At 34.9% G+C, this 24,868-nt stretch overlaps 1 pseudogene; it reads right to left on the bottom strand.

Annotated features, from left to right (window-relative positions):
- Window positions 1-658: 658 nt before the first annotated feature.
- Window positions 659-24,410, bottom strand: LOC120079169 (annotated as a pseudogene).
- Between the last annotated feature and the right edge of the window lie 458 nt (window positions 24,411-24,868).

Genomic DNA, 24,868 nt, shown 5'->3' with positions numbered 1-24,868 from the left:
GGCCATAGATTGACCTTTTAAGTAAGCAAGAATGATCTCCTTTCCCTCTGACTTCATACCCTTTAGGTTGACTCATGTAAATGACTTCATCTAGGAAACCATGTAAGAAAGTTGTTTTAACATCAAGTTGCTCTAGCTCTAGATCATTCTGAGCCACAATAGACAGTAAGAGTCTGATAGAAGTTTGCTTGACCATAAAAGAAAATATCTCATTGAAGTCAACACTAGGTCTTTGAGTGAATCCCTTAGCTACCAATCTAGACTTATATCTAGGTCCTTGACCATTAGGGAATCCCTCTTTAAATTTATACACCCATTTGGATGCAATTGGTTTGCAACCTTTGGGTAGAAGTGTCAACTCCCAAGTGTTATTTCTGACAAGTAAATCAACTTCTTCATTCATTACTTCTATCCACAATTTAGCTTTAGGATAGCTTACTGCTTCTTCAAAGGTCGAGGGTTCTGCTTCATTATATAGATCTGAGGCTTTTAGAGCTAAATTGATATAGTCATCATATCTTGAAGGTGGCATAATAGTTCTCCTTTACCTATCTCTTGCTAGGCTATACCCCCTTAGATCTGGTTCTTCTTGCTCTGGATCAGAAATAGCATCTTCTACTTCTTCTTCATGATGAGGTAATTGATCAAAATGTGATTCTTAGCTCAAGGGATTAGTAATAGTGTTAAGATCTTGCTCCACCTCAATTGTATCATTCTCTTTTTGAGGTGTTGTAACACTTGGAGTAGATCCTTGCATAAACATCTCAGTCTCCCTGAAAACAACATCTCTACTAGTAGTACACTTTTTTTTTCTGTAGGATGCGACATTCTAAAACCCTCCACTCCTCCTGTGAAACCCAAAAACATACATTTCACAACTCGACAACCAACTTCCTCTTGTTATGATGAATAAATCCTATGTAACCAAACACCCTTAGATTATTTAGGTTTGGAGGTTGGTTGGTCCACCTTTTTTCAGGAGTTAGCAAATCAAGTGAGGCATGAGAGCATTTATTAAGAGTATAGACAGTGTAAGATGTTACCTCAGCCCAAAACTTCTCAGAAGAATAGCATTAGACAATAGGCTTCTAACTCTTTCCATAATTGTTATATTCAATCTCTCTGCCACCCCATTTTGCTGAAGTGTATACCTAGCAGTCTTGTGTCTAATAATCCCCTGTTGTCTACAAAAAACATTAAAATCTTATGCACATAACTCAAGCCCATTATCAATTCTAAGACATTTTATTTGACTGTTATACATTTTTTCAACCATAGTTTTCCATTCTTTGAATTTATCAAACACCAAGTCCTTAGATTTAAGGAAAAATATCCAACATTTTCTAGAATAATCATTCACAAAGATTAAAAAGTACCTGGCTCTACTCAAAGACTGTAAAGGTGAAGGACCCCATAGGTCTGAATGCACAAAATCAAGGATGGCCTTGGTTGTATGTTGAGTCTTTACAAAACTCTGCCTTGTAGCTTTGCCTATCACACAATGTTCACTAAGGATAGGCTTTGATGAATTTCCTGATTGGCAAGAGCTTGTAGACCTTCGGCACTAATATGTAAGAGTCTTTTGTGCCAAAGATCTCCTTCAGTAGGCTGTTTCGAAGTCACAACTAAGGGTGAATGTAGTTTCTGAACTTCTTGAACAACATAGACCCTATTTATCTTGATCCCTCTGAAAATAGGCTTACTGTTCTTCAAAACTTCACAGTAGCCTTCATTTCCTCTATATTCATAGCCGATCGAGTCAAGCATGCCTAGTGAAATTAAATTTCTTTTCAACTTAGGCACATGTCTAACATTTCTTAGTAATTTGACGGATCCATCTTCAAGCTTAAGTGGTCCCATCGTGATTTATTAAGCTTTCATCTTGATGCGCTGTCTCTATGCGGCCACCTTCTTGAGNATCTTCAAGCTTAAGTGGTCCCATCGTGATTTATTAAGCTTTCATCTTGATGCGCTGTCTCTATGCGGCCACCTTCTTGAGCAGATTTTCGCGAATGCAAATGATCACATAGCCTTGAGGTCACAATCTCTTAATGCGTTCGGATACTAAATTCCTTGGATCGCAACTCTGTCTTGCGCCAACGCATTTTTCTGCACAAAATATATAAATTAGCTGCTTTAATGCAGTGGACGCATGCGATCACAATGTTCTAAACTTACTGCTTTTGGATACGATTATATATATTTTTACCGTCGCAATCCTTCATGGTTTTATATCTTTGCACTGTAATAACGTGCATTTCTGCTCGTTATCACTTATACTTAAAAGTGTTAAATCTATCTAATGGGTCCTAGTTCAATTTGATAAAAATATGTTAATTTTTTGTCCTAAGATAATGGGTGAGTGGGTGGGTCCTAGTTCTAATAGGTGGGTGGACCCATTAGGGTGAAACTGAGAATTTTTATATATTAAGTTTTGTGATATTCCTACTTCCATTTATTTCCATTATCTTTCTTAACATAAAAAATATTGTCTTTATTGGATACAAACGAATGTAGATTTTAGTTCTCACTAAAATCATCAATAATTATAGCAATTTCAATAAATAATTCATAAATTATTTTTTTAAAATGTAGTATTGTTCGATAGCACTTTAAAAATTAAATAGAAAAGTACTTTGATTTAACAGACCTTAACAAATGACTTAAACGAAACAAATTTTTCTTTGGGTGGTTTTCAAATAAGAAAAATGAACCAAAATATTTATAAAAGATAGTAAAATTTTAGAATTATCAATGATAGACGCTGATAAACACTGATAAACTTCTACCGGTGTATATCAATATCTATCAGCATCTATCATTGATAGTTATAAAATTATGCTATATCTTGTAAATATTTTAAACAATTTTACCATTTGAAATAATTTTCCTTTTTTTCTTTTCCATTTCTATTTTTAAGGCCTTTAATTTTTAATATATTTATGGTTTTTTCTTTTTAATTTTTAAATTATGGTTTTCACTTTTTGAAAAATAAATACTTGAATTTTTAGTTAAATTTAAAATAAATTAAACTTGATTTAAAAAAATACTTGGTTTTTTAAAACAATTAACCTAAAATGAATAATAAAACATAAAACTTATGAGTGAAAATAGTCTTTTTAACTAGAGATTTTTTACATTACCCTGGGTTAATGGCAACCTAGCATATGTAATACAGGAATAAAACAATATTAGATATAGCACAAAAATAGTTCCAATATTCTAAAAGATTAAGAGTTTGTTTGGTAAAGAATTTGAAAACAAAACTTTGAAAACAAAAGATTTAATGAAAATATAGTTGTATTTCATGTTTTCAAATACGTGTTGTTGGTAGTAGATTCAGAAATTGGATTCTAATGTAAACAGTTATTTAAAATTGATACTATATATTTATAAATCATAAAACTAGTCATAGTTCAATTGAACTCAGTGAATCGTGAACATAAACTAATCTGGATTCTCTACCAAGAGCCAAATATTTGCTGAACTCAGTGAATCTGTGTATATAAAAATAATTTGGATTCTCTACCAAAAGCCAAATGACTTGGGCTCAGTCCACCAAATGAAAATTCAAAATCTCGTATTTTGTGCACTTGTTCGTCTTGGTTTTCTTAGATTGAAAGCTATCATTAATAGCAACTATCAATGACTATCACTGATAGACTTTTCATGGTGAACTTGCTAGGAATGACCTAGAACTCGCAATTCGTAAATTTTGTTTTAAACATTTTATTTATCAATAAAATATTGTTGAGTATCTTATTCAATAAAGTTGTTGACTTTGCATTCTATCATGAAAATCCAATAAACATATGCATGGCTATAGTATGAATACTAACTTTATGTGTTGACATAAACATGATCAAGTTAATAGTATATAGTTTAAATGGTCTACAAGTATATGGATGAAATTAGGTATCTCATCCTGGTAACACTATTGGATGCGACCCATTTTGTATAGGTAATACAAATGATGTGATCCACAGATCATTCATGTAGAGACATGTGAGTGAGGGCATCCTATGCAATGAGTTTGCATATAGACTAGACTATGAAATAGTCACTTTTCTTTATAACGACCGTGTACTATTAAAACTAACTATTTCATACTTAAATAACCTAGGATAACTTGATCTTAATCATAAGCTAGCTATGAACTCCTATTTATTCGGGATTACCCTTTGATCTGCATGAGTGAGAGTAGTCCAAAAACACTGCTCAATAAGCCTTCCATTTTAGGAATAAGATCGAATGGATAGTTGGAGACATAGCCCTGCAAGATGGAATTCACTCCTACCCATTTTAGGGTTAACAGATAGGTTATTCTCTTAAGTGTTGATTCCAGATCTTGAACAATCGGTGACCCGCCTTCTCATGATAGAGAGGGACATGATTCATAAGTAGTATTATGAATCAAATTTTTCATTACAGGGTCAGTAGGAACTTAAGGAACAAGATGTATTTATAGGAGAAAAACGATAATTTTGACCCAACTATAATTACAAACGATTTGTGAAGGATCGACATACTGATTATGGTTTACATGGATAGAAATATATCTACATTCAGGAGAGTGCAACTATCGAGCTATAGAGGTTTGTCTTGATAATTGACGAATAGTAATTAATTCGATTAAGGAGTTTTAACGAACTAATTATATATTGTTGGAGCTCATTATCTGTAGGTCCATTAGGTCCCTCTACTAACTCTTAAATCGGAATAACAAATTGAGTATTATTATATGAAATTAGGGTTATGAATTTAAAATGTTCAAATTCAATTTTAGGATTTTCGATTAGTTGTATATGATACGATTAAAATTTTTTAATTTAATCGAAATTAAACAATCAATTAATATTTAAATTATAATTGAAATATAAAATTAAGTTATTGGTGAAATTGATCTTTTATTGATTTAATATTAAGATATTAAATTAATATTATTTAAATTAAAAAGTTGAAGTAACAATTAATTAAGATTAGTATTATTTAAATTAATTATTTTTTGAATAAATTTTATAAAACGAATTTAAATTACAAAATAAAATTATTTTTGAAATCATTTTAAGTTAATGGGTTTTTCCATTTTTTGGGGAAAACCCACTAACTTCATATGATGAATTATCACCAAATTCCAATTAAACTTGTAATGATCTTCCAGGAGGAGCTGCCCTCCATTCAACCCTGTTTATTTGCAAGAATTCTACCTATATATAGAATCCCCATGCATGAAGATCATTAAGCTATCTGAATTTTATTTGCTGAAGTGAAAACCTGAAAACCCTACACATCCTTCACTTGTTCATCATCAATTCTACTTGATTTAAGTGTTTCCACCATACGTTCCAGTTAAAGCATAGTGGAGAAAATCTCGGTGGTAGTCTTTTTGAAGTTCTAAGCTTCGTGGAGGAAATCTTCAAAGGTATAATGTGTTTCAAACCCTCTCATGAATATCATATGAACAACATGCTAAAAACTCAAATTAAATGTAGTTTAAGTGCTTATTAATTCTGAAGTCTTCCATTTCATGTTTTATTACACCATCAGTTAGTATCAGAGCATGATTTAAGCACTTAACTATTGTTAATTTGAGTTAGGTGGGTGTTTTTTAATGAACTGCATGAAATATTATGTTGATATGGTTTTTTCAGGGTTTTGGCATTTCAATCCTTTCAATTATGTTGTTTTTATTGTAACTGTCTCTTCTTTGATGGGCCTTAATGTGTATTTAAGAGTCTATAATTCATATGGAGTCATTAGAAGTTGAAATTAGGATGTAATTGAAGAAAGAAGTGAAAAAGACCGAGCTACAGTTTCCAGATTGTGAGCTTCTGCCCACGGAGTGTTGCAACGTTGCCCTTGAGTGTTCCAACGCTGGTCAAAGTTCCAGCGGGATTTCTGTTCAAATTCCTGCGAGAGCAAGATCTACATCAGGTAGCATTGAGGCGCTGCCCTTGAGTGTTGCAACACTTCTCCTAATTCCAGCGAGATTTCATTTCGAGCGAGATTCTGATGGAATTTTCGAGCAAGATTTCAAGTGCAAGCGAGATTTTGAATCAAGTTTGAGCGAGATTTCTAGTTCAAGCGAGATTCCAATGGAATTTCTAGCGAAAGATCAAATTCGAGTGAGAATTTGAATCAAGTTCGAGTGAGATTTGAAGTAGGAGTGAGAGATTGATTTTAAGTGAGATTATTGAACCGGTTTTATGAAACCCGGATTTCCATTGTCCCTACTTAAGCAGGTGATTAAGGGATTAACTAGGTGAAAGTTAAATCCGATGTTGAAGTGAAGAAAATTTCTAAGTGTTGAATAGATTTTCCTTGAGTAGCTTTGAGTTAAGTTTTAATTTCTAAGTGTTGGACTAGGCACTGCTATGCGTTGGCCATAAGATCTTGGAAAGATTACTTGGGCAAAGGGAGAATTTAAAGTGGGAGTGACGCATGCCTTGGAGATTAGACAAACACATTAGGCTCAATGGATGCGCTGGAAGGATTGTGATGGATGCGTTGGTGGTGGTATGCGGCTGAAGGAAGAAAGTTGAAGTGATGCGTTGGAAGATTGGATGGCACGAGGGTTGGTTGTGCAGAAGGCATACGGATGCAAGGGTAGGTGAGGACGCGGGCAAGGCATACACTGGATGCATGCGTTGATGCACAACGCCCATGCGTCGAGCGGCCGAGCAAGCCCTACGAGCGATGCTAAGCGCCCATGCCAAGCGAGCCTATGTGTCGAGCGGCCGAGCGAGCACTGTGAGCGATGCTAAATGCCTATGCCGAGCGAGCCCATGCGTCGAGGCTAGCACCCATACATCAAGCGGCCGAGCGAGCCCTGCGAGCAATGCTAAGCTGTCGTGCCAAGCGATGCGTCGATGCCAAAGTGCCATGCCAAGTGAGCCCTGCGTCGATACCAAGCTGCCGACCAAGCGCCCATGCATCAATGCTAGCGCCCATGCCAAGCAATGCGTCGATGCCAAGCTATCGTGCCAAGCGATGTGTCGATGCCAAGCTATCGCACCAAGGCGAAGGACCTGCGTCAATGCCAAGCTATCGGCCAAGCGCTCATGCCAAGCGACTCATGCGAGCGATGCGTTGATGATAAGCAAGCCATGCGATTGATGCTAAGCAACCGTCCTATACGTCGAGCCGTGCAACCTTGTAACACCCCCCAATATTTTTTATATTTTTATGTAATTTCAGTATTTCCTTTTATTGTTGAGGGCATTTGTGAAATTTAATTGTTGGCGTGAAATTATTCAATTTGGAAATTATGGCAGGAATTAATTTTCTTTTGAAAAGAAAAGGAATTTAATAGTATAAAGTGGAATAAGGAAAAGAATAAAGTATAATTATACTTATTTCATTTTTAGTATTATTATTATTTTATTATTTATAAAAATAAAAAAAATCAAACCCCCTTTCTTCCTCACGCATTCGGTGCCCCCCCCACCAAATTCTTTTTCCCTTAGCTACCATCGACACCTTACCGCACCACGCCACTCCTGCCGGGACCTCGACCAGCAGCCGATCTCCTCAACCCTTCATCTAGACACTGTCGGTCCGATCTTGAGCCCTTGCCGACGAGGTTTTTCTCAACTGATCGCCTACCGTTCAGCGAGGCCCGACCGCATTCGAAGCCCGCCCTTCGGATCCCCGCGTCTGCCGCTTGATCTGTTTGCCCAGCCTTATGCCAGGTCACCTGTCGAGTGGAGTCGTCCGGCCATCGCTTAACGTCGTCCAGTGATGCGCCTCGCTTCTCTGTCTCGCTCGTGTGGCCATTCGACACCCAGCTAGCCGTCCACATTCAGCCATCGATGTTTTTGTCACCGTCGAAGCCTCAACCATCATTGAGTTCACTCGCCGCCATTGCGTGATCTCAAGGAATCTTGGATTTGGGTAAGATCATTTTTTGTTAGTGGATTTCGTAAAGGATTTTTGATGCCCATTAGTCTAGAATGAGAGTTAACCTTAGTTGCATTATTTGATTTAGATTGGAGTTGAAAATTGTTGAAGCGACCATCCACTAGATTCAAGGTTGTTCGACAGGTGTTTTTGTATAAGGTTTTGTGATTCTTATGGTTACTCTTGAACATCAATCAGTTTTGGGGATGGTTAGAAAAATTTATATGTTTTGGTTTTTGGGTTAAAATTGTTAACATCTCCTTGGTTTGGATTTTAGATTCAAGACTTGAGACGTTAGGGTTCTTGCTCATCAAGTAAAGGCCAATTATCTTTTTGAAGTTTTGGTAAGTTTGGAGTAAGTTGTTGGGTGGTTATTTTTGAATTAAGATTAATTGTGGAGAATTAAGTTATTTAATTTTGAACTTTGTGTATGTTCAAGTACCAACAGAAGTGGGTTTTGGAATTAAGTTAGATCGAGCTATTAGTTTAAGTGAAGTAAAATTGGAGGTCTTTGAATAATTTGGTTAATTGGAGTTAGGCCCAAAATATTTGATTTTAAATATTAGTTATCTTAGGGTATTGCTTGTCTTTGAAAGGATAAGCTTGCTTGGGCTTCTTTGGATTAACTTTTGAGGGTAATAATCTTAATCAACTGGAACCTACCAACGGGCCAGGCTTTAGTTGGTATGCTAGCATGTAAGTGTATGTGCCCTCTTGTAAATGTTAGCATGTGATTGACAGTTAATGACTGAATCAAAGTATGTTCTGGCACGATTTCTATTTTTTTACAACACACCTAAGTGTTGATCGATTAGTATGTGATAGTATGGTGTTTTCATATGTCGATGTCTGTATAGACTTGGTGTTGAGTCATACTATGCATGTTGTGGATTTATGACTGCGTATAATATGTTATTAAAGAATTATGTGTTATGTTGATTGAAAGCCATGGTATCAAGATTTTTAATTATGTTTAGAACTGTACCAATGTTTGAATTCTTAGCACGTTAAGACTGTGTGAATATCCTCATTGATTAGTTAGATGCCCATTGTGTTCGGTCACCAAGTTTTTAGTTTCCTTCGGGATTTCACCAGTTTTTATTTCCTTCGGGATTCACCAGTTTGTGTTTCCTTCGGGATTCACTAGTTTGTGTTCCTTCAGGATTCACCAATTTTGTGTTTCCTTCGGGATTCACCAGTTTGTGTTTCCTTCGGGATTCACCAGTTTGTGTTTCCTTCGGGATTCACCAGTTTTGTGTTTCCTTCGGGATTCACCAGTTTTGTGTTTCCTCTGGGATTCACCATTTTTGTGTTTCCTTTGGGATTCACCAGTTTTGTGGGCATACTTAACTATAATAGGATAGGACTCAGTCTCTTATCTGTTACATGTATTTATGTGCCATATGCGGGTATCTAGAGGACATAGATGCCTAGCCTGACCCCAATGGTGGGGCTACTTACTGAGTATTCATACTCATTCTTTCTTATATTGATGTTTCAGGTAAGGATAGAGATGCACCGGCGATGACGCAGCGGAATTCATGATCGAGCCACTAGGACTAGTTTTTACGCTTCCGCATCATGAAATTTAGAATCCTTATTTTACCCTCAATTTCTAGTTTTACTATTTGAAACCTATTATGAAGGATTGTTACTTTTATATTTTAATAGTCTTTACGAATTATGGGTACCCTATTATTGTTTTAAAAATTGCATTTAATAAATTTCTTTTGAACTTTTCTTGTCTATTTAGCATTTATTTCAACATTACTGAGTGTCGTTTCAAATCCTATGCATGTATTTATTTTAGTAACGGCCTAACCTAAGTCTTAGGGGGTCGGGTCGTTACAGACCTTGCTATGTGTTGGAGGTTGACGATGGCTTGCACGATGGATGCGTTGGACAAAGGCCATGCGATGGGCTAGGTTGGACATATGGCGGTTGGCCCTTGCGTTGGTTAAGGCTGAGTGAGTTGGGTTGCAATGGTGCTGTGCTGAAAACCAAGGGGAACCAAGGGTTGCTATGCATTGATGGCCTACTATGCGTTGATGGCATATTATGTGTTGAACATCCAAGGATTCGTAGACGCATATGAAGGATGACCCCATATAGAGGACGTCATCCTAACATGTGGCTTGTTGGGAAGAAATCTTAAGTCTTAAGGATTTGAGGTCGATGCATGAGGAGACATGCAAAATTAGGTCCCATGCGTTGGCTATGTAGGAGAAGGACACCCAAGGATGCGTTAATCAAACATTGCATTGATGGTGTGAGGTGAAGATACCTCAAGCAGGAGATGGAGAGGGCTGGAGGTTGGCAATCGCTAAGGGAAATACTTGGATAAGGAGGTGTAAATCTTGGAGAGCTTTTGGATGCCTAAGGACTTCAGATGAGAACTCAATTCTCTTCAAAGGAAATAAAGAAGAGTTTATTGGGAGGAGGCTATGCGTTGATGGTAAGACCATGCGTTGGTCAAGAGGTTCCAAGAGGGGAGATGCTGTCGGACAGAAAGGTCAGAAAGTAGCATCAACTTGGGACGAGGATTTCTCCCATAATACTCGTGCTTTGGAGTGATTCTAAAGCCATCTGAAAGTTGAAAGAGTATAGTTTTCAGGGTAGGGCTGCCGAAAAATAAGCTCCAAGGAATCGGGCTGGAGAATGAGAAAAAGACAAAAGGGTCGAGCTGTCGGGTAAGCTAGGCCAGTCTTGATTTTTTTATGTTTCTGGTCAAATCACGAGAAGTTATGAGCTAAGATTTTGAGGTAAGATTCCTGAGACATTGTAGAGCATATTTGTAGAAGGAAGTAGCCCGAGATAAAGCATAAAACTATGAGTAGTCTGAGCTTAAAATTGAATATGGAATTTAGGGTTCAAAAGAGGAACCCGAGAAGACCAAGGAACTTCTAGAGAGAAAAGTTCCTAAACGACCAAGGTGAGTAGTACTTTCCTTAAAGTCTTAAAGCATATCTTTTAGAGTAAATGTATATTCCTAGCTTATGAATGAGTATCTATCCTGAGAATAAGATTATGTGATCGAAATGGTCAGGGGGTCAATAGACCTAGTGCCTGAGCCCGTAAGCAAAACCTCATGGGATGGTCAGGGGACACAAGAAGTCTAGTTCCTGAGCCTGTGGGAGGATCCTCGTAAGGGATGGTTATAGGGCCGACGGGCCTAGCTTCTAAGCCCATGAGCGGGGAGCTATGTGCACATAGGAGACAAAGGAAACGTAAAGAGTAAGCGTTGTAGCTAGTAACAGTTATCTATCTACCGTGTGTGTAGGTAGACAACATAATCATTCTAGTTAGTTATCAGTTTAGCTATCTACGCGTGATCAAACTCACTCAAGGAAGAGGTTTGAATGTAACCTCGTATTCGTGATATGCTTGTTATTTAAGAGTTGAAATCAACTCTAGAAGTTACTTACCACTCACTGAGCTTTGTGAAGCTCATTCCATTATTTCATGTTTTTCTTCCTAGCTAGCGAAAGGTGAGGAGTTCTGGGGTGTTGCTAAGGTCAAGGTTTGCCACAAGCCACAGTTGCACTTCCGGAGGGTTTTACAGTTGTTGTAACTTTATTGTTAAGTCTTGGAGTTGTATAAACGTTACATTTTTGTAATAAAATGGGCCTACTTAATCAGTTGTTGTTTGCCTCCTTGACTTAATTAGTGGTTGTTGAATTTGTTCATTGGTATCAGAGTTATTTCCGCAAGAGTTATCAGGCAGTAAATGTCAACAAAAAGATTGATAACTGCTACAATCATGCCCTTTCCTAGGCTCAGAGAATAGTCTAGGCGGGATGTGACAGGTTTTGACTTGTTTGACCGATTTTCTTCAAACTTGGCCCAGTTCTCCTTCAAAATTTTTTGATTGATCTGCTTCAGATGGTTCACATTTGGTTCAAGCCATTAGAGTCCAGTTTGGAGCTGTTCGAGAGGTCAAGAAGCGGTTTGGAGCTGTTAACTATTTTTTTTTTATAATACTTACGCTTTTATTTACTTAAAAATGCCAAAACTAAAACCATATCAGTATATGTTTAATTGTTTTATAATTAAATAAATCTTGTATGTGCATACAATATGCCATGTAGATTTAAAATTCTACTGTGGGAAGCATGTTACATGCATTGAAAGTATGTTATAAATTTTTATAATATATATTAAGAATGTATAGGGTTTCTTTTAATATAAATGTTATATTGAATGCGTTTTATGAATGTTGTGGATGTTTAGCATGTCTAATTTTTGTAAGTCGTTATAAAAAGAAATTAGACTTTAAAATCTATAACAAAGATATACAACATGCTCACTTAGGTTAACCAACTAGTTTTAATTGTTAAAATAGATTGTTACCTTACAAAATTTTGTTACAAACTCAAATCGGTTCACAAACCTGTCTAAGGCAGGAGGCACTTAAGTTGACGGTTTACGTAACACCTTCTATCTAGGGATTATGACCGAAATATTGAGTGTTGTTAACTGATTTTATTAGCTTGCGTGAGCGATGTGAGGTTTAAAACTGGTTTAAACACTTAGATATCATAGGGTTATATCCAAATATAAATTTTATACTTGGATAAAAATGAGATAGACTTACGTTGTTTAAAAGTTAGTCATTTTTAACCTAAGTAAATAGATACCCAATCATTTAGAACACTTCAATGGAGATCAAAAATATATTCAATATATAGTTATTAGCTCTCACGTCCTCAAGAGTTCACATAGTGGGATCCATGTTCAGCTTCGTGTCACTTTTACCATGACTACTCCATTCGGAACGTGTTTGCATGATTCAATAACAAGGTGAATGGGGGAAGTAGTTCATAGTAAGTGGGTAAAGGAAATGTGTCAACATTATCCTACGGTCTCCTCCATTAGTTTGAATTGTGAGATTCCTATGTTGAGCCTGCGGTCGTTTTTAGGCGGCACTAGCTAGTCATTAACCACGGCGATCCCCACGGAGGGTAGTAACATAGGATGCAGAACAACCCAAGATTTAGTAATGAATAGGGTCTTGTAGTTCCATTTTAGGCATTATCTTCCATCTCGGTGGCATATTCATACCATTCTATAAAAATCTGAAAATGGCAGGTCACACTTATAAGAATTACTAATTGTTAGTAAAGATTTTGGCTGAGAACGATAACCAAAAGAACTATAGGAGTAAGAGTTATTCTGATATAGTATTTGGTCAAGAATTGTTTTGCTTTAGTGAAGGAATTGTTGACTGCCCCACAGTAGCAACTGTTCCAAATCACTAAAGTATCGTTAAAAATAAATAAAGATTTTTTGGGTTCCTTATTATTTTTGCTAAATTTTGATTTAGATGCATAAAGTTTAAATAGAATTTCTTTAAATTTTTCAGCAATGTCGAATTCAATTATACAACTGCTTGCTTTCGATAAATTTATGGGTGAAGGATATTCGAATTGGAAATCCAACATCAATACGATACTAGTTGTGGATGATTTAAGGTTTGTGTTGACGGAAGAATGTCCTCCGATTCTCAGTACAACAATAAACTGAAATGTTCGAGACATCTATGATCGATGGGTAAGGGCTAACGAAAAGGCCTGGGCTTACATCTTAGCAAGTATCTCCAATTTACTTAATAAGAAACATGAGTTAATGCCCACTGCCCATGAGATAATGGCGTGACTCTAGGAGATGTTTGGGAAACCGTCATCCTCTGTTCGACATGAAGTCATTAAGTATCTTAACAGTACTCACATGAAAGATGGTTCCAATGTTAGAGAACATGTTCTCGATATGATGGTCTATTTTAATATTGCTGAGGCTCATGAGGTGATGATAGATGAGATAAGTCAAGTAAGTATGATATTGGAATCTCTCCTGGAGAGTTATCTGCCTTTTAGGACCAATGCTGTTATGAAGAAAATTACTTATAATTTGACTATGTTGTTGAACGAGTTACGGACATATCATCCTATGATGAAACTTAAATAAAAAGAATTAAATGTTATTTCTCGATCTAAGAAGTTTTATAAAGGGTCGACGTTTGGAACAAAACCCACTGATAACAAGAAGTTTTTTCCTTTTTCATTAAAAGATAAATCTGTACAAATGAATAAGAAGGGGAAAGAGAATAAGAAAACCATTGTTAAGAAAAACAAAAACAAGACTCCTAAAGGAAAGTGTTTCTATTGTGGAGAGGATGGGCACTGGAAACGTAACTGCCTAAAGTATTTGGCTCAAAAGAAAGCAAAAAAGGCGAAACAAGGTAAATCATATTTACTAGTAGTTGAAACATGTCTAGTTGAGAATATTTACCTAACCTGGATATTAGATTCAGGCGCGCTAATCATGTTTGCACTTTTCTACAGGAAACTAATTCTTAGAGAGAACTTTCTGAAAAGGAAATGACTTTCAAGGTAAGAACGGGTGAAGTCATTTCAGGTCATGCACCGAGAGATGTCAAGCTATTTATTTTTTTGGAGAATCTTTCATCTTACTTAGGAATGTATATTATGTACCTAAGATGAAAAGAAACTTAATCTCCATTTCCTATCTGCTAGAAAATATGTACAGAATATCTTTTGAATCTAATGAAGTGTTTGTTTTTTCAAGAGGTGTTCATATTTGTTCTGCAAGACTCGAAGATAACTTGTACATATTAAAACAAACTGAAGTAAAAGCCATTCTAAATATAGAGATGTTTAAAATGGTTGAGACCCAAAATAAAAAACGAAAAATTTCTTCCAATGCCTATCTTTGGCACCTTAGACTTGGTCAATTAATCTCAATAGGATTTAGAGATTTGCAAATAATGGTCATCTAAATCAGTTAGAAGAAGTTCTTTACCTCCTGTGAATCATGTATTGAGGGAAAAATGACAAAAATATCTTTTTTCTGAAAAAAGTCTTTGTGTGAAAGAGCCAATCGAACTTATACATTCAGACCTATGTGGTCTGAGGAGTGTAAAAATACGAGGAGGTTATCAGTATTTTGTCAGTTTTATTGACGATTACTCGTGATATGGCTACATTTACTTCATAAGTCAAAAGTCTGAAACTCTTGAAAAGTTCAAAGAATTTAAGACCGAGACAGAAAATTTGTTAAGTAAAGGAACTAAAACACTTCGATCTGATCGAGGTGGTGAGTATATGGATTTACAATTCCAGAACTATATAGTAGATCATGAAATTCAATCCCAACTCACAACACCTGGAACACTATAACAAAACGATGTTGTAGAAAGGAGAAATTGAACCTTGTTAGACATGGTCCGATCAATGACGAGTTATGCTCAGTTACCTCAATTCTTTTGGGGGTATGCAATGCAGACTACAGTATATATTCTAAATGTTTTTTCTTCAAAAAGTGTTTCAGAAACACCTTATGAATTATGGAAACGACGCAAAACTAGTTTACGTCATTTACGTATTTGGGGTTGTCCAGCACACATGTTGGTACAAAATCCTAAGAAACTGGAAATACGTTCGAAGTTATGCCTCTTTGTAAGACACCCTAAAGAAACAAAAGAGGACTATTCTATGATCCCCATGATGATAAAGTGTTTGTATCGACAAATGCTACATTCTTGGAAGAAGAACATATTAAAAATCATCTATGTAGCAGTAAACCGATATTACAATAAATGACCAAAGATGCTACAGAAACATCAACAATATTTGTTGATCAAGTTGGTCCCTCAACAACTGTTATTGTCCCGTCACGTCCGTCTCAAGAGTTGAGTATGCCTCGACATAGTGGGAAAGTTATTCAGCAACCTTAACGCTATATGGGTTTAAAAGAAACTCGTCAATGGAAGAAAAGTCATGAACGTTGAAATGGAGTTTATATACTTCAACTCTGTCTGGGAACTTGTAGATCAACCACATGAAGTTAAACCTATAGGTTGCAAATGGATCTACAAAAGAAAACGAGACCAAATTGACAAGGTACAAACTTATAAAGCCAGACTCGTGGCAAAAGGTTTTACCCAAAGAGAAGGGGTTGATTATGAAGAAACTTTTCTCCTGTTTCCATGATAAAATCGATTAGAATACTTACATCCATTGACACATATTATGACTATGAAATATGGAAAATGGATGTCAAGACAGCTTTTCTAAATAGCCATCTTGATGAAAGTATTTTTATGTCTCAACTAGAAGGGTTCATCGAACAAGGACAGAAACAAAAAGTCTGTAAGCTTAAATGATCTATTTATGGGTTAAAACAATCTTCAAGATCCTGGAGTATAAGATTTGATGTTGCGATAAAATCTTTTGGCTTTGAACAGAATGTTGACGAACTTTGTGTATACAAGAAAATAATCAACAAAACTATAGCATTCTTAGTTCTTTATGTCGATGATATCTTACTCATTGGGAATGAGGCAAGCTTCCTTGCTGATGTAAAGAGATGGTTAGCAACACAGTTCCAAATGAAAGATTTGGGTGATGCTCACTACGTTCTAGGAATAAAGATCTTTTAGAATAGAAAGAATAGAACCCTAGCACTATCTCAAGCATCTTATATTGACAAGATGTTGTCAAGATATAATATGCAAAATTCCATAAAAGGTATGTTACTTTTTAGACATAGAATTCATTTGTTAAGGAATAGTGTCTTAAGACACCTCAAGATGTTGAGGAAATGACAAGAATTCCATATGCATATGCAGTTGGGAGTTTGATGTACGCAATATTATGTACACTCCTGACATATGCTTTGCAGTTGGAATCGTCAACAGGTTCCAATCCAATCCAAGACACAGTCATTGGACTGCTGTAAAAAACATCCTCAAGTATCTAAGGAGAATGAGGGACTATATGGTTGTGTATGGACCTAAGGATTTGACCCTTACCGGATACACTGATTCTGATTTCCAGACTGATGTGGGTTCAAGAAAATCTACTTCAAGATCAGTTTTCACTCTCAATAGAGGAGCTATAGTTTGGAGAAGCATTAAGCAATGTTGTATTGCCGACTCTAGGATGGAAGAAGAATACGTAGCTGCATGTGAAGCCAGAAGCAATATGGCTATGCAAATTCTTGGATGAGTTGGAAGTAGTTCCAGATATGCACCTACCTATCACACTGTATTATGACAATAGTGGTGTTGTTGCCAACTCGAAAGAACCAAGGAGTCACAAAAGTGGAAAACATATTGAAAGAGAGTACCATGTCATCAGAGAGATAGTACACCAGGGAGACGTGATTGTCAAGAAGATAGCTTCTAAAGACAACCTCGTTGATCCATTTACGAAGGCCCTCTCGGCTAAAGTGTTTGAGGGCCACCTAGTTGGACTAGGACTCCGAGCAACATAATCTAGGGCAAGTGGGAGAATATCTATGATATTGGAAATGTCTTAGTTTATTGTATTGTCCCTTTATGTTTCTCAACATTGTATTGTATATATTTGTTCTCACTGGAGTTTTAGTCCAAGTGGAAGATTGTTGGGAATGTCCTAGAAATTGCAGTTCATAAATTTTGTGTTAAACATTCTATTTATCGATAAAATATTGTTGAGTATCTTATTCAATAAAGTTCTTGATTTTGCATTCTATCATGAAAATCCAATAAACATATCCATAGTTATAGTATGAATATTTTAACTTTATGTGGTGACATAAACAGGATCAAGTTGTATATAGCTTAAATGGTCTATAAGTATATAGATGAAATAGGGTATCTCATCCTAGTAACACTATTGGATGCAGTCCATTTTTTATAGGTAATACAAATGATGTGATCAACAAATCATTCATGTAGAGACATGTGAGTGGAGGTATCCTATGCAATGAGTTTGCATATAGACTGGACCATGAAATAGTCACTTTTCTTTATAATGATCGTTTACTGTTAAAACTGTCTATTTCATACTTAAGTAACCTAGGTTAATTCGATCTTAATCTTGAGCTAGCTATAAACTCCTATTTATTCATGATTATCCTTTGATCTGCATGAGTGAGAGTAGTCCAATAACACTGCTTAATAATCCTTCCATTTTGGGGATAAGACTGAATAGATAGCTGGAGACATAGCACTGCAAGATGGAATTCACTCCTACCCATTTTAGGGTTGGTAGATAGGTTGTTCTCTTAAGTGCTAATTCCAGGTATTGAATAATCGAGGCCTCGCCTTTTCATGATAGAGAGACATGATTCATAAGTAGTATTATGAATAAAAATGTTCATTAGAGGGTCAGTAGGAACTTAAGGAACAAGATGTATTTATAGGGGTAAATAATAATTTTGACCCAGCTGTAAGTACAAAAGATCGGTGAAGGATCGACTTACTGATTATGGTTTACATGAACATAAATATATCTATAGTGAGGAACTATAGTGGTGTGTCTTGATAGTTAACGAATAGTAATTAATTCGATTAAAGAAGTTTAATAAATTAATTACAGATCATTGGAGCTCATTATCTGTAGGTCCATTAGATCCCTCTACTAGATCTTAAATCGGAAAAACAAATTGAGTATTGATGTATAAAATTAGAATCTGAAATTAGGATTATGAATTTGAAATGTTCAAATTTAATTTTAGGGTTTTTGATTGATTGTATATGATACAATTAAAAGTGTTTAATTTAATTGAAATTAAATAACCAATTAATATTTAAATTATGATTTAAATATAAAATTGATTTATTGGTGAAATTGATTTTTTATTGATTTAATATTAAGATAATAAATTAATATTATTTTAATTAAAAAGTTGAATGAAAAATGAATTAAAATTAAATAACAAAATACAATGATTTTTTAAATCATTTTAAGTTAATGGGGTTTTTTTTTTTTTTTTTTTTTTTTGGGAAAAACCCACTAACTTCATATGATCGATTATCACCAAATTCCAATTATAGAAGCTCCATGCATGAAGATCATTAAGCTATCTGAGTTTTACTTGTTGAAGAGAAAACCTGAAGACTCTACACATCCTTTAGTTGTTCATCATCAATTCAACTTTATTTAAGTGTTTCCACCACATGGTCTAGCTAGAGCATAGTGGAGAAGATCTCGGTGGTAGTCTTCTTGAAGTTCCAAGCTCTATCTTAGTGGATTTCAACTCAATTTGTGGAGGAAATCTTCAAGGGTAATATGTGTTTCAAACCCTCTCATGAATATCATATGAGCAGCATGCTAAAAACTCAAATTAAATGTAGTTTAAGTGCTTATGATTCTGAAGTCTTCCGTTGCATGTTTTATTACACCTTCAAAACCGACCTTGAAATATTACAATTTGAGGCTATGATTAGTGGCTATCGATGATAGACTTCTTTATATGGTTAGCAACTTTGAAAGAAAACCATCAACTTTAAAATATCAAGCTATATCAGTGATGGAAAAACCTACTAGTGGATAACACTGATAGACTTTCATCAATGACTATCACCTTTAAAAGATTAACACTTAAACTTATTAGTGGTTATTTACTTTGAAAGATTAAAACTTATTGTTATTAGTGATAGAAAGCTATTAATAGCTGCCACTGATAGACATCTATCAATGACTATAAATTTTGAAAGATTAACACTTAAAAACATTTAGTTGCTATCATCGATGAATTTCTATTAGTGACTATCAACATTTTAATTAGCTATTAGTGGTTATCAACTAAGTTGTTGATGTTCAAACAATGCTATCGTTGATACGAGTGTATATCAATGATAGACTTCTATCTATAATAGACCTTTCTATCGGTGATAGGAAGTCTATTATTGATACATTTTGCTATTGTTAATAGACAAGTAATGTGAATCCACCAATGATAAAATGTCTACTGTTATTGATAGCAAAATGTATCAACGATAAATTCTATCACTGATAGATTCTTATCACTTATAGATTCTTATCACTAATAGACTCTATCATTTAACAGATTCTTAGAGTTTGATATAAATTGTGTTATATCTACAAATTTCTTTGTATTTTATTATATTTGCTAATACTTTAAATCTGATTATTGTATTTGCAAGTACGTTCAAACTACATGAATCATAGTATTCAACTTTAATAAAACACAGTAAACATTGTTTTTTGTTAACTATAATATATGTTTCCTTTTCATCTATATAACAATAAAGCGAAAAGGGCACACTGAGTCGGAAGGAACTAAATCGGACTATACCAAACAAGAAATGTGTGTTGGTGAAAAATGTTATTAAAATTTAAAGAACTCACCCATTGGTTGAAGAATGAGTCATGATTACTACATCTGTTTATCTCACCTATTTCTACATTATCAACACGTAATTGTCCAAGTTTCTCAATTTTAGAGAAAAAACATTGAAGGTATGGTAAGCCTTTTAGCTGTAAAAACCTTAAATTCATAAGTTCAAATTTGTTGGTTGCTTTTTTCGCTTCCCATTACAATGATTGCTTTCATTATCTTACAATAACTAATCTCAATCTCATCAAGACATAAAAAGTCATTTAAGATGAAGTCGACAAAGAAAATTTCCAATTTATTACTACTTGACAACATTATCTCCTTCAACTTGTGGAAATGAGATTCTCTAACATTATGATCATCACCATGAAACATACTCTCCAAATTCTCCAAATTCTCCAAATTCCCGAATTCTAGAACCTCCAAATTGGACAACACTTTTTGCAAAGGTGACTTGTTTGGCTCATAATTGAACATATGTTGAAATTCTGAATTATCATGAATGTAGAAATGCTTAAAATGTGAAGATTCATTTGCATTTAACTCAAACGGGAGAACCCTCCTACCAATTGATCCCATTAAATGCAATTCTTCAGACCTTTTTAACAATGTTTTTATCTCATTATCCATGCAACTTTATTAAAACACAACACCCTTGAGATTTCCATTCTCAAACCACCAAGAACTTCACAACCAATAGAAATTACAAACTTCTCCAAATTCAACAATCTTGAAAACAAATTTTTGGGCATAATTATTTCATCTCGAATCCATAATGTTAAAACACACAGGTGAGAAAGATAGGTAAGCTCACAAAGACTAGCATTTTTCCCTTCTCCATTCAATTATCTTCTTTCCCATCCATTAAAAGTTTCTAAATATAACTCTTCTAGATTTTTCAAATTTGAAAGAATATTAGGTGGAATTACCTTTAGTTGATAACAATATGATAAATCCAACACTTTTAATCGAGTCAATTTACTCATCGTGATAGGAATCTGGATTATCTTAGATTCTTGAAAACTTAAAAATTCAAGCCTATTTAACTCACCAATCATATTTATGTTTGCCAAATCATAATCAATTAAATGCAATGCTTGGAGGTTTGCAAAAGAGTCAAGTAATGGTCTCGTCTGTAGGGAAATTTTCATTTCAATTATTTTTTAAATTTGAGCTCTTTTGTTTCTCCAAAAAAAGTTTTGGATAACTCATGTACAATGAGATACACATAACATCAATAATTGAACCATCGGTAACATTAACTTTTGTAGAGGGTTACACAAATCTTCAACATTTAAGTACACTACTGTGTGATCACTTGGCATTTTTTTCTGACCAAGATTCATTCAATCCTTTAATTCGTCTTTGGAGGAAACTAGTATAGCTATATCACGGATGAGATCGTGCATTTTCACATACCAATTTTGTTATCCTACGTCGGGCCTATGTCACAGTATCAACGCCATGCAAGAAACCCATCCCCATAGCAAGTACATGTAATTCTTCCACATCAATTGAATCATGTTCTGGGAACATGCTACAGACTAAAAAGAGTAATTTGGCCTCTTCACAATTTAGATGGTCGTAACTTAACTTTAGTGAAGAGTATACTTTCTCATTCATCCTCTAATGTTCACGACCATAGGATTTCTTAGTTGGTATAAGTCATCCTTCCAAATAGATGAATGTTTTTTTCTCAATGCCTTAGTGATCATTATTATAGCAATTGGCAAATGTGCACATTCTTTTGCTATTTCAATGGCTATACTTCTCAAATAAGATGTTTTGACAATCTCACCAGCTATTTTCTTGAATAAATTCCATGTCTCGTGGTCTTGTAAAACTTTTATCTCAAAATTCTTATTTGTGCACATATCATTCAAGAATACACTATTATCTTTTGAGGTAAATAGGATCTTGTTGTTGGGTTTTATGTCCTAAAAACTCGCAGTTTGTAAAATGATAAATATTTTCTATTATCAATATACCTGTTATTGATCTCATAAATTGTATGAAAGTCTAAATCCAATTAACTAAGACCCATGACTATTGTATGAGTACTTGAACTTTATGTGGAGACATAAGAGTGGATTGGGTTCGAGTAAATAGTCAAAATGATCTATGGTACATGAATGAGATTGGGTACCTTATTCTGGTAACACCATTGGATGCAGCCTACTGTGTAGTTGTTACAAAGAGTTGTAAAGTGCTACATACGATGTGATCCTGCATCCTATGCAATGAGTTTGCATAAGATCAGGACCAAGGAATAACTCACTCTTACTTTATCACGTTGTTTACTGTTTAAGACTGACTATTTCACCTAGAAGACCTAGGTAACTCAATCTTAATCCTGAGCTAACTATGAACTCCTGTTTATTCGGGATTGCTCTTAGATTTGCATAGTTGGGGGTTGACTCAACAACGCTGACTCAATAAGATTCCCATTTCAGGGGTAAGACCGGATAGATAGCTGGGGACATAGGGTGCAGGAGCTCGCACCTACCCGATTTAGGGATAAGAGAAAGGTTGTTCTCTCAAGTACTGAATCCAGGTCTTGAACAAGGGGCTCCACCCTCGCATTGGGCTTTAGTAGAATGAATCATTAGTTAACGAATGGAGATTAATTTGGTCTAATGAGTTTAGTCAATTAATCTCGGATTGTTGGAGCTCATGATCTGTAGATCCGTGAGGTCCCCCTACTAGCTCGTAACGGACTAGCTCTAGAATAGCGTGATAAGTTAATTTGAAACGTTTAAATTAGAATTAAGGGAATTAGTAATTATATGAGATATAATTATATGTTTAATTTTTGAATGGAATAGGAGAATTTATATTTAAATATGATTTAAATATATAGAGATGGGTATGTGTTAAAATTAATTTAATATTTGATATTAAATTAATTAAGTTTTATTTAATAATTAATTTATGAAATTAATTAAATTTTCATTTTTAAAATCAAAATAGATTCATAAAATCAAATTTTGATTTTTGATAAAATTGGAAAAATAGGAAAACAAAAACACAAAATGGAAAATGGATTTTTCCATTATCCATCTTTAAACTAGCTCACACATAGAGCAATATATTTGTCTTGTCTTCTCCAAGCATGAGCTGCAACTCATGCAACTCTTTTCTTTGCATGTTGGTCTTCAATATAATGAAGAGATTGGAGTGAAAATCGGGCATGCAATCAAAAGAGTTTTTGAGAGAAAAACTGGTTTGAAGAATGGTTCTTCAATAAGGTTGCTGCAGTGAGCTTTTCTCCTTCATCCCTTGATTCAAGCTTGTTTGAAGTCCCCAACTCAATCTAGAGCACCAAGATAATAGTGGGGAAGATCTTGAGGTGGTTTACAATAAGATATGGAGAAGATAGCAACTGTCGATGGAGCTTTGAAGAAGTTCTACAAGAGGTATGTCTTGAAACCCATTTTTTCTGTAGAAGCATGCTTTATATATTGCCAATATTAATGAATTTGAATGCTTAGATGATCTTTGTGCTTCCACTACTGTTGATACAATCCTACACTTGCATCATATGCGATCTTCAATGCTTGGAATTCCTATCATTTCCAAATCATTTTGCTTCCATTCATCATCAAGTACAACGAGGATACTTTGTTCCATCTTCAACCTTTTATGTAGCATAAGGGTAATTCTTTCCTCTATTTCTTGGTCAAATTTCAACCCAAGCATATCATCAAGTTGCCCTTGAATTTTTTTTAAGTCCAGGGTTGGACTTATGGTCGATATGACCACTTCATCAAATAACTTTTCCTCCATTACTATTCTCGAGATCTATTGCACTAACATTGTTTTGCCAACACCTCTCATCCCATACACTCCAATTTCGTGGACATTGTCATCCATAAGTGAACCAATGATTTTGTCTATATTTGGCTTTCTTGATTCAAAGTTAATAAAATCTGAAGTCTTTGCCTTTGAACTCTCAACCACTGAGAGAGCTACACGATAGGAAACTCTATCAAAATTTCCCTCATTTTCATCTCAACAACCTCATCAACCAACTTTACAACTTTCCTACTTAATTGGTGTCTTCGGACCAAATTCAAGCACAATCAACCTTGTTGAGAAAGGTTGTTTAGGAATGTTTCAGATTTTTCAATGATGGAGTCAGTCTTGGTCAACCAATTTTGGACACCAGATTCTATGTTTTCAACATTTCTTGTTACTTCACAGACCTTGTGATTGACAGACTCTTTAGTATCCTTTAATATTTCAACTTGACTCTTAAAGTTTTAAATATTTCGACGAATGAAATAAACATAACTCAATTGACGACCAATAGGCTTTATAGTATATTCCACAATTACTCCAATGACCGAAGAAACAAAATCCATCGATCTTAATTAATATGAAAATCCAGAATAAAAATAATATATTAAAACTGATAAAAAATGTAGGAAAGAATAAAAGTGGGTTTATGGGACTATTAAATCGTATACCAGATACACAATTTCGGATAATCGTGGACCCCGCCCACGATTACCTGATCAATATTCCATGATTGTCCATGTGGCAGTCTGTGCATGTCAGGTCAAGGAAGTCGTGGCAGTGATAATCGTGTACCGGGTACACGATTTAAACACCTATTTTTTATAATAATTTTGAGCCAACCCTACTTTTTTTAATAATTGTTAAAATAATACTATTTAAAAAAATCCAAAAATATATATTATTTAAAGTTTGTCACCTAGTAGACGATTAGTCACTAGACAATAGGTATACTCAAAGATGCAATGTATTTTTCTTATCAGAATGAGAGAATAAAAGCAACTGATGGGATTTATTACTAATG

Source organism: Benincasa hispida, chromosome 6 (genome assembly GCF_009727055.1).
Source record: "Benincasa hispida cultivar B227 chromosome 6, ASM972705v1, whole genome shotgun sequence".
In the NCBI taxonomy this organism is placed as follows: domain Eukaryota; kingdom Viridiplantae; phylum Streptophyta; class Magnoliopsida; order Cucurbitales; family Cucurbitaceae; genus Benincasa; species Benincasa hispida.
The sequence above is the reverse complement of the archived record's forward strand: the minus strand, read 5'-3'. Positions and strand labels throughout refer to the sequence as shown.